A 10904-nucleotide genomic window follows, 5' to 3' on the forward strand; every position below is an offset into this window, starting at 1 on the left:
AATTACAAAAGTTTTGGCAACAAAATATTCCTATAGTGCCAAAAGTAAGTGCGCACAGAATGTCCCATTTGTTTTCAAAAACGTATAGAAATCTTTTAAAAATAGCAGATCTACAAGCTCGCTATGCATCGCATCACAACGTGTTGTAAGCTTGTAGATCGACTATTTTCGAATGGCCAAAGTATACTATAAATATCCGCTTTCACTCTTATGTCTCACCTCCTGCCTGACTGACATTAAAACATGGATGCAAACAAACTTTTAAAAACTCAACTGCAATAAGTCTGAAATTCTCATCATTGGCCCCGACTCACTCGAAGGCTCCACTGTCACCCCTTCCACCCGAGTCCGTAACCTCGGTCGGTGTCATTCTTGACCCCACCCTCTCCTTCCAGCCCCATGTCAACCAGATCACCAAAACTGCCTTTTTTCACCTCTGCAACATCGCCCGCCTCCGTCCCATTCTATCACACATGCCCTTGTTTACAAAACAAACTCACAGTGGGTTGCCTCAGCATACCATTCAGACAGATAGAGCTGTGTTGCCAACAGATAATGGCCGATCTACATGAAGTTCTGTTTTCTGGTGTATGAAGACACCGTGAGCAACCAAGTGTATCAAACCCTTTACTTTCATGCGATCATGCCTGTCTTGTCTGTTGTCTGCGCCCTTTTCACTGCTTGTTTATGCAATTTGCTGGTGAACTGCTTTAGGATGTGAACAACGCCCACTCTCCTTGGAGAGAGAAATAATGAATATATCAAAACACCACCGCTGTTAGCAGCAGGTATATCTAAAGGAAAACATTTCATCGACCGCTGTGTTTGCCTTAAGGTTTATTGGAGTGCTTGTACGTGATATGGCATGGAGCAGAGATCAGAGGTCTGTGTGCACGGAATAAAAAGAGAAGAGGAGGGATTTCCTTTTAGGCCTATTTATGATAGATTAGATATCTGTATCTAATCTCTGTGTTACGTCCTTGAGCTGCTTCGACGAAGAATTGCCTCGCCAGAGTTGCGAGGCAATGTTGCACCTCTGCTTCAGATCAAAGCAAAAATATGAAAAAGCATGATAATCGTTCGGACGAGCAATGCAAAGATAATTTACATCTAAGAATAAATGACCAGCGACCTCTACAAATCCCATTTCCTGTCATATTGTTAAAAGTATTGTGTCCGTCACATGGTCATGAAGACATCAAGCTTTCATGAACAGCCTTATATAAATCGTAATTACCTATAAAATCAAATTACATTAGAGCTGTGGCTCTGCTGCATTTAATTGGTTTGCTACTGGGACTGCTGTATTGCTTTGACCACGAAAACAGGGCGCACTGAGTCACCGCTCTAAGCCCTTACTGTATCCTTCACTGTATGACCGTGTCTCACATGGAGACACTTTTGAGCACTGATGTGTTTTTGGTGCATTGCTCTCCCCAGGTTGACGGAGGGTGTGTAGAGCCCAGGATCACATTAGATAATTGACACAGGGGTGAAAAATGGGTTACAAAAACATGTAAAAAAAGTAAAAGAAATATTTCAAAATATTTTATCCTAAATATATTGTTTAAATAATTGTATAAATTGGAAAACAAACAAACAAATGTCAGAAATTCAATAAATAAAAAATTTATAATAATTCAGAACTAACTAATCTATTTTTGAATACCCCCAAATATCTAAAATGACACATATGCTTTCCCGGTCCTGTGAACGCTCTGAAGGCAGCACAAGTAAAACATATTGACACGGTAGGCATGACGTCAGAAGCAGGCTTGAGCCTCAGCTGAACAACTGCCCACACCAAGTGATGGGGAGCTCGCTTCTGCCATCCAAGTTACATTCTGCATGATTGCTGTCGCTGTCAACATGGTACTATAATATGCGTTGCCCAGGAAGTTTAACTTTTCTTAATGTTATGTTCAGGTAAAGTTAGAATAGAATAAAGCAGCACAATGAAAACTAAAGACAAGTAGAATCCATGAAAACCTATATACGCACAACTTTAAGCATTTTGAAGTTGTTTTTATTAGTAAGAAAACAACAACAAAAACAGCACTGCCATATCACTGTGGGTTGCAACAATGCCAACAAACCACTTCAGTGTTACAGGTGGAGGGCTGAAGACAGCTTAAGGAACAGATGAGATTTCTCATCTCCTGTGTCCTCTATACTCTGTCAATCACAAGGTCACCATAGGAGAGGATTTCAATTTCACCCTCTGCTGGTGCGCGTAGTGCGCACACATCCCCTAAATACAGGTAGCCTACAGAAAGGGAGATGGGACATAAAAGGCATGCTGTGTAGGCTGCTTCAAATAAAACTGAGTGTGTACTCATCAACAGATAAACAAACAAACATAACTGGTAATGATTCTACATTTTGCCACCGGCATCACTGGTAAAACGTTCGCAAGATTGTCGTTTACCTGCGGCGGCCTTGCCTTGTTCTGAGAAAAAGTGGGATGCTTAGAAATAAGCAGCGGCACATTGATCATTAAAAAGGTGTCGGGTAAAAATGCTTTTGCACGCACCATACACATCCCTGTCTGGTATACCACAAGCATGTGCCTCAGTCAGTTACAGTGTTTTTGATGCTCTGTGTGCAGCGGTTAGGATGCTTCAAGACGGAGACAGTCTGTAGAACAACTGTCATCGAAACCCTGCAGCTCCAAGTCTGTGTGGACTCCATGGAGGTTGTGGTCTTGCTTTCTCCTGTAAGTTGACTACAGCTGACTACAGGGGCTGAGGTTTGAATAATTCATCAGCATGCTGGGGGGGGGGGGGTTAGGAAAAAAAGAAGGAAATGCAAGAAAGTGGAAACAAGAAGCTTGTCAAGTGGGAAAATTACTGTGACCTTCTATGCAAAATGAGAGAGAGAGAGAGACAGAGAGAAAGCTAGAGAGCAGGAGAGTGTAAGCTTTATATAAAAGTCCTGAAAATCTGCCTTTGAAAAAACACACCATATGCAGGGTGGTGATATGGAACTGGGCCCCGCTGTATGCTGGAGAATCAGTATGAGCCTAAATCAATGCAAGCGAGCGCTAAATAAAAGATGAGTGTGAGAGCTTGACCTGTGCACCAGGGGGTTTGTGGGTGGGGGCTGTGAAACGGAGGGGCGGTGGCGGTTTTAAACCCTGTCAGAGTCCTTTGAAGTTTTGGCACATGAGGATGGGCTGAGGATCAGCCCTGCTGGCCTGGCGCTGCATTAACCCCCCCTAGGAGCCTCAGCTCACAATCAGCTATAGCACTGAGTCAGCAAGCGGTGGCAGCAGGCTGCCTGGCCACTGTCATACATAATCTTCTCGCACTGGCAGTTACTCAAAACCGCTATTCAAACATTGTCCATTATTATCGCAGTACTTTATTATGCCACTTTCACAGTGGCATAACTTTATATCGCGCTGGCCCTGAACCATCGTACAATGCAGGCGACAGTTTAAAGGCACGGATGGAGATGTTCATTCTGGAGGGAGGGGGAGGGACTTTGTGGGACTCACAGGGATCGCAGCAACTTGCACACTAAGACACACACATACACATTACACATACACATACGCAACACACACCATGACCTATATCTGTAACAAAACATCGATGTTGGGTGGAAACCTTGTATGTTTAAGTCTAAGACCACTACTTTTCAGGAAAGTTCAAAAGGATCCATTGTTGTTGACTTAGAAACAAGGTCTTGATAATACTTTCATTGGCTAAATATTCATAAAGCCCACAGATGGACAACTTGGCGTCCCTATTTTGGGCATGGTCATAAATATGGGACTGACTTCATACTTGGCGTGTTAAAGAGTCAAGGACTCGAGGCAGTGCCCGCCGTCAAGTAGTTTTGATATCCAGTTGTCCTCAACCACCGATCCAACCAACATGCCCATATACTGTATGGGCATTCCAATACAGTATCTGGGCATATACTGATTACTGATGACATCAGGGATCTCCATATATGGGCACAAAAGGGACAAGGACTGACAGATACATAGGCCTATACTGTAGGTAGAGATTCTGGCTTCTATATTATTCATAAAACAGACAACTTGGTGTCCCCGCTTTGGGCATGTCATGAATAATAATGTGAAGACTTTCAAAAGGTTGGATTGAAAAACATAAAAAGATGAGACATGGAGTTACGCGGGTTCTGCCCGACTTTCGTCTTATTATGTGGGGCAGGCAAGTCGCATCAGAAAGGGGATTAGTGAAGCTGTGAGAAAGCACAGAATTATTGACGGAAATAAGGGGGCTTTAGATTTTAACTCTATACCCCCCCGAGAAGATAGAAAACATAATAAAACATCACAAACTGATGAGTTTACATTATTGGTCAGTCTGTCCCTCCACCCGTCCTCCCCTTTTGTTCCAAATAATGTATCTCAAAAACTATGATTTGGATTGTCATTGAATTTGCTGTGCAAACCTTCCTGCTCTGTGGAGAATGGACCACAATTGTTTTTTCTTTGTCAATGCACCCTAACCATGTGAGAGACCTCATGACATTGCCTCTATAGTGACACCCTTATGCTACAAAGTGAAATTTGCACACAAGATATCTCATAATCAGGCTGAACCCAATGGCCCTTTCCTTTAGCTAAATTAACTTATGCATGTATATTATACGTGTGTTTAAAATCATTCCAGATGTTGAATCTCATTTTGAATTCAGGATGAAAATCACGTGTATAATTCAAGTAACAGTAATCAGGAGGAGAATAATGTAAGGGTGCGCTGTGAGACAAAAGAAGGCCAGAAGTAAATGGTCAAGATGGTGAAAGTATGGGAAAACGATGTTGGATATCAATATACGTTGAAAGAATGGGAAGATCTGTTACAGAGCTCACAGAAGACTCTGGTTAATACTAAACATAGACTCACACTTTTCAAAATACTCCATCGTGTGTATTACACACCACAGAGGATGCATCGATTCAGCCCCAACACACCACCTACATGTCCACGATGCCGCACAGATAACGGGGACCTCATACATATGTTTTGGAAGTGCACACACTTAAATAGCTTTTGGAATCTGAGATATTACAAAACGAGGTGCCACCAGACCCCAGAGGTTCAATACTGGGAGATGTTGAGATGCTCAAGGAATTTGATAAGGTTGAGAGGAGATCGATACTCTTAATAATGACAGCAGCAAAAAAACATTATACTAACCAACTGGAAAGCAATTCAACCGCCCACACTCAAACAATGGTGGACAGAATTGTTATCATACAGCACATCAGAAAAGATTATGTATGCACGGACTGGCACTTGTGGTCTACAATGGCCCAAAGATGTCTTTTTTATGACTTTTTCTTTTTGTTTTGACTCAGCCCTGCAGGCCCATGACTGTCCAATCCGGGCCTGAGAGTAACAGAGACAATGTAGCCTACTGTTGTATCTGTAGGCCTGAGGGCTAGAAGGAGAAATCAGCTCCGACACTGGAGTCATGTCAAGCAGGAGGCACTGCTGAAACGGTGCCTCCTGTGCGCTGTATGCATGTGCGTGCATGCGTGCGTGCGTGCGTGCGTGTTTGTGTGTGTGCATGTGTTGTGTTTGCCAGTTTGTTTGTGTGATCATTATGGTTCACCACACAAACGCTGTGTGTGTGTTTGGCAGGCAGGCTGTTGATAGCACCTTACCTGGCAGGGCAGACCTCCAGAGGGCATACTTAATGAATTCACAGCTCAGTGGGAGGAACGCACAGTCATGACAGCTACAGTATAGTCATTCAGAGTACAGTGTGTGTGTGTGTGTGTGTGTGTGTGTGTGTCTTAGTGATGCTAATCTTGGGGGACAATACGACCCGCGGGTGCCTGCATTCATGATAATTTGACCCGCTCCAACCTGCCCGCCAAAAAAGTCGTCATTTCTTCACTCAACCCGCGAATAAATATGAATAAATACCTATAATAACAAAAGTGTATGTATACAGTGTATACATACACTTTTGTTATTATTATAGGTATTTATTGTATTTATTACCATTTTTCCCAGTTGTATAGTCTCACTTCACCATTTCCAGCAGCAGTAAATGTTCGGAGGTGGTTCTGTTTCATGACACATACAAAAAATACAAAGACATACATGCAGACTTTTTACTAGATGGCTTGGCCTTCATGCTATACCACAAAAAGGTGGAGATTTCACGGGACAAGTGGAAACAGATACCGTAGGTTTAAATCTAGGCATATACTGCAGATAGTAGAGCGTGAAGAAACAGCCAAAAGCTAGGAGCATATACATGACATTACAAGATTGTGTTGCAACTTGCACTGTATCTGGATTTGGATTCCAATGCCTAAAGAGAAACTGAACACACTCAAGGGACATCTCGAATATAATTCCTATCTTCAGCAGCCTGGCTGCATGGGACAGAATAACAGTCTCTAGAGACCCGCCGCAATGTATAACTCATCATAACCTTTATAACTGAGTGTAATTATTCTCACAGTCATAGTAGCGACAAAGGGCATTCAGGTGCATATTACACACGCATGCCCAGCATCAAGCATGCATGTAATGGAAACATAATATTTTAATAGCTTGTGATTTGTGTGTAATCAAAAAGAGGAGAGTCGAGGGTACGGCAGCATTGGGGCGATTTCCTGCACGCCGGCTCCCTTTGCTGATTGGTCACATTATGCAGCTCAGCTCATTTCCACCCTGGCTGTTTCCTCTGAAAGCCTGAGTGCCCAGGGCAACATGATGCAGGAACAAAGACGCACGGAGCCCTAATTTGTGAAAATTTGGTGAAATGATATGCGCGTTCCACCGGATGAGCAGCAGCGGCGGCGTATTCTTTATAAATGGGATTTATTTTCCCCCGCATGGAGCTAATCTCATCCTCAAGGCCTGCACTGGGAGGGCTGGGAGCAGGAGCAGTGGTTGCGAACGCAGTGAGCACTTACTATAATATGGAGTGTGTTGCATCAATACGTCACCATGACTCAGCCATAACCATATAAGGAGTCCCCAAAGCAGCTATACGTCCAAAACCCAAATATGTACGAGCTGCGTTCGCTTCCCGCGTTTGCGCGTCTTACTGGTAGTGTACATGGACGGCCTGGCCTTGTCTCCATAACCTCTCCATTCATAAACGCCTCTCTTTCTCGTATCCTCCGTCTCCACTGCACCTTTCCTGAGTATATTATTTGTGCACAATCTGTCTGCCTGTGTGCCTTCGCTTTCCTCTGCCCCCCCCCCACCACCCCCCCACACACACACTCCCTCACCCTCTCTCCATCTCTCCCTTCATCCTTCACCATCTCTCTCCTCTACTTTGTCAAAATAATAGCAGTGATCTATTACTTCTGCTGTGAACGGAGGGCAATTTCCTTTAGTCCTGATGGTGAATAAGCCTTTTTCCCCCCTGTACTCTACTGTATCTGAGCCATGTTGTAATAATTGCACACATACTGGTACATCTTTTTTTTATTATAATTTTTATAACCAGTTTCCCTGGTTGGACGTAGCGTGTGGAAGGAACACGTTATTCCAACCAGTTCCTTTCCATTCCATCAGGCGCCCCGGCTGGCCAGGGGGAGGCAGTTTAGAGACCAGGATTACTATTACTATTATGTTTTTTTGTGAGGGTACCTAACCTAGGTACAATTAATTTTTGCTCCTCAGACATTGTAGTAGCATTAGTATCAGCGTTTCACAAGCCTATTTTGTCTTTACTGTGGTTGGCTAGCTCATTATATCCGGGGGGAAATGCTATGTCTATTTGCCAGTGACCTTATGTTGACCTTATGAGACTATGATCTTTGATGATTCTGTGAGCATTGCTCACAGTTTGTAAATACATCAAAATGTCCAAATGTCTTGTGTGAGTGTTTCAACCCTCAACCACTATCCTCTCATTACTCCCTCTCCTCCCGGCTTCCAGCTATAGATTAATCCGTGGAGGGGCGCCCCAGGCGCAGCTATCACCGAGGTGCAACCAGCACCAACTTTAGCATTGGCCACACCCGGGCCGACAGGGAAGTCCTTTCTTCACCACCCAATGCCTGGACTCTGGACACAGCATGTGTGCAACAAACATCAGTAACATAGGATACAGAAAAAACATTTTGAAGAGTAAGGCATGCTCACTTGAAACACAAGCTATGGGGTTCAATCAAGCCTAATCAATGTGAACTAATCCAGTGCCAATTAGAATCTGTGGTTCAACGCACAAGACCTAATTGAATCTCTTTCCTGGGTCTTGCTGCGAGAACATTGATTGAAACTCCTGGAATTAAGTCATGTGAATTAGAGAATACAGTTACTGTATAAGAGTTTTCTTTCCCCCCCACTCTATCTCTCTCTCTCTCTCTCTCTCTCTCTTAACAGACACGGCTCTTGGCTTTAAAGAACCGGCTGATTAAGGGCCAGACTAAAAATGCCCTTGATGGGACATCTGATTCTCCATACTCTTTGAAGCTTTGAAGAGATGATGAATGAGAATGACGTGCTAAGGAGAAATGGAGAGGTAATAATCATGGTGAAGAGGTTGCGGATAGCTTTCCTCCACCTTGATGAACCTCCTTTCCAACTCTCATATTATAGCGGTTTGAAAATGTCCAAGAGCACACGCGCATACAGTACACATGCCAAATATGCATATTGCATAACATTGCACCATTTCATAACAGTGGCTTACACACATCCAGTTCGTTACTGCTAGACACAGAGTTTTGATCAGTTCAAAAGAATAAAAGTGTTTCGCACATAATTAAATATGACATGGTACAACGTTTTGGCCACAGTTGGCAGACAGAAATAAATTGAATGAAAATGCAGAAAACGAATAGAAATGTTAACAGCAAATTGGCGGAACAAAAATAGATTAATCATTATTAATAATTATAACAATTGAATATTAATAATAATTAAGGTTAGTCCCCTTTAGTTATTGTTGTTGGGGTATTTGTCAGGGTACATTTCCCCATAATGTGAAATTTGTCCTGCATTACCCATCCTAACAATTAACTGGAACCCGCAAGCATGGAGCCACTCTCTCCACTGTTCATTACAGAATCAATTTTAAGATTTTATTGTTTGTTTTTAAATCTGAGAACAGGCTGGCGCCTCAGTACCTCTCTGATGTTCTACATGATTACACCCCCCCAGGGCCTTGAGATCCGCAGAAACGTGTATTGTCCCTATGACACGAGTAGCCCCTAAACAGTGGTTTAGAACAGTGGTTCTCAAAAATAGCAGATATAAAGTACAAGCTCACATTGCATCACTTCGTGCCGTGCTGCGTTTTTTTGTTTTAAAAACAAATCTTCTCTTCTGGGGGTCCCTGGCGCAAAAAACATCTGAGGCCAAATACATTTGGGGGTCCTTGGCCGGAAAAAGGTTTATAAATTAAGTGGATTGGATTAGGAGCAGCCAAGCAGGGGGTCCTATTAACACAGCGCCCAAGGAACAGGTGACCTTCCCATTCCCACAAATGTTGAGTGTCTTGAGTCTTGAGTCATGCCAGCTTTAGTCAATTGAAAACAGCTAAATCCTTTTAATCCTCAAAACCACTGGCGTAACCCTGGCATAATTCATTAATATTCTCTTAGAAAAGCTTTTACTTTTATTTAATAATTCAATGTTTCTGTGTCTTTGAACAAGATCACAAACTCAGAGGCACACACTGACTCAGCCAGACGTGCGCGCGCGCACACACACACACACACACACACACACACACACACACACACACACACACACACACACACACACACACACACACACACACACACACACACACACACACACACACACACACACACACAACAAGAGCAAAGCAAATACAAACCAAATACATCAGATACTGTAGATGTCATCCAGCTGAAGTCGCTACACTTTGCCCGCTCTGCACATTACTGCAGTTCTGCACAAGTGAAGGAAGCAGATAGCAGATATCCCATTACACAGCCAGTAAGTGTGCTGAGCTCTATCTGCTACAGTCCGAGGCGGCAACCAGAACCACATGCCGTTGGGCTCCCACATGGATAAGAGAGAGGGGCTTATGCGTGCGTGCGTGCGTGTGTGTGTGTGTGTGTGTGTGTGTTTATGTGTGTGTGTGTGTACAAGGGAGAAAGTGAGCTCCCGTCATGTCATCTGTAGATAAGTAGAGTGAATGAGGTTTAATGAGTGCTTATAGACTCCTAGTGAGATGGGTTCTAGGGCTGAGGGAAGACTCAGCCTCGGGGTCAGAGCGATAGAACTGAGACAAGAGCAGACACATCAGGGACGAGGAGAGAATATATGGACAAACTGAAGATTGTGCGCATTTCAAAGGACTGATCTATAGCGCAGCTTTCAGACTAAGAGCACCAGAATCTGAAAAAGTCATGCAACATCAACTCGTCAACTGAAGCAATCAAAATATGACTGTAATAGTGATAGTGATAAATGAAGTGGTATCGGAATGGCATAGCAGTATCGGCAGCTTTCCCGATACGGTTATCGGTAACTGTCACCGCTTGTATGGGAACTGCACCACCCGTGAATTTGAAGCCCTACAGAGGCGGTGTGGACGGCCAAGCACATCGTGGGAAGTGCATGAGCTTCCCTCCCTCCAGTAACTGTACCAGAAGCAGTGTGTGTAGTCAAAGCTCACCATTATAATCAATGACCTATACCTAATGAGTTCATGGACGAGGTTTGCCACATGAAAGTAAAACCTCGATTCACATCTGAAAGAGCATCACCCATTAGCAGCTAATGATTAGCTGCTGCAAAAGTGAATCATCATCAAGAAGCCTGCCTTAGTCAGCCATCAAAACATTGATGAGCACAGCCTAGCCAACCGTAGCTGCAGGGACCTTTGCTAAATAAACAAATTAGGAAAGAGACAGCCAAAAATGGAAAACACGTACACTGCCACAACCATGGATAATCATAACTCCACCG

Source organism: Protomyctophum bolini (assembly GCF_963924005.1).
Source record: "Protomyctophum bolini genome assembly, chromosome: 21".
NCBI classification, from domain to species: domain Eukaryota; kingdom Metazoa; phylum Chordata; class Actinopteri; order Myctophiformes; family Myctophidae; genus Protomyctophum; species Protomyctophum bolini.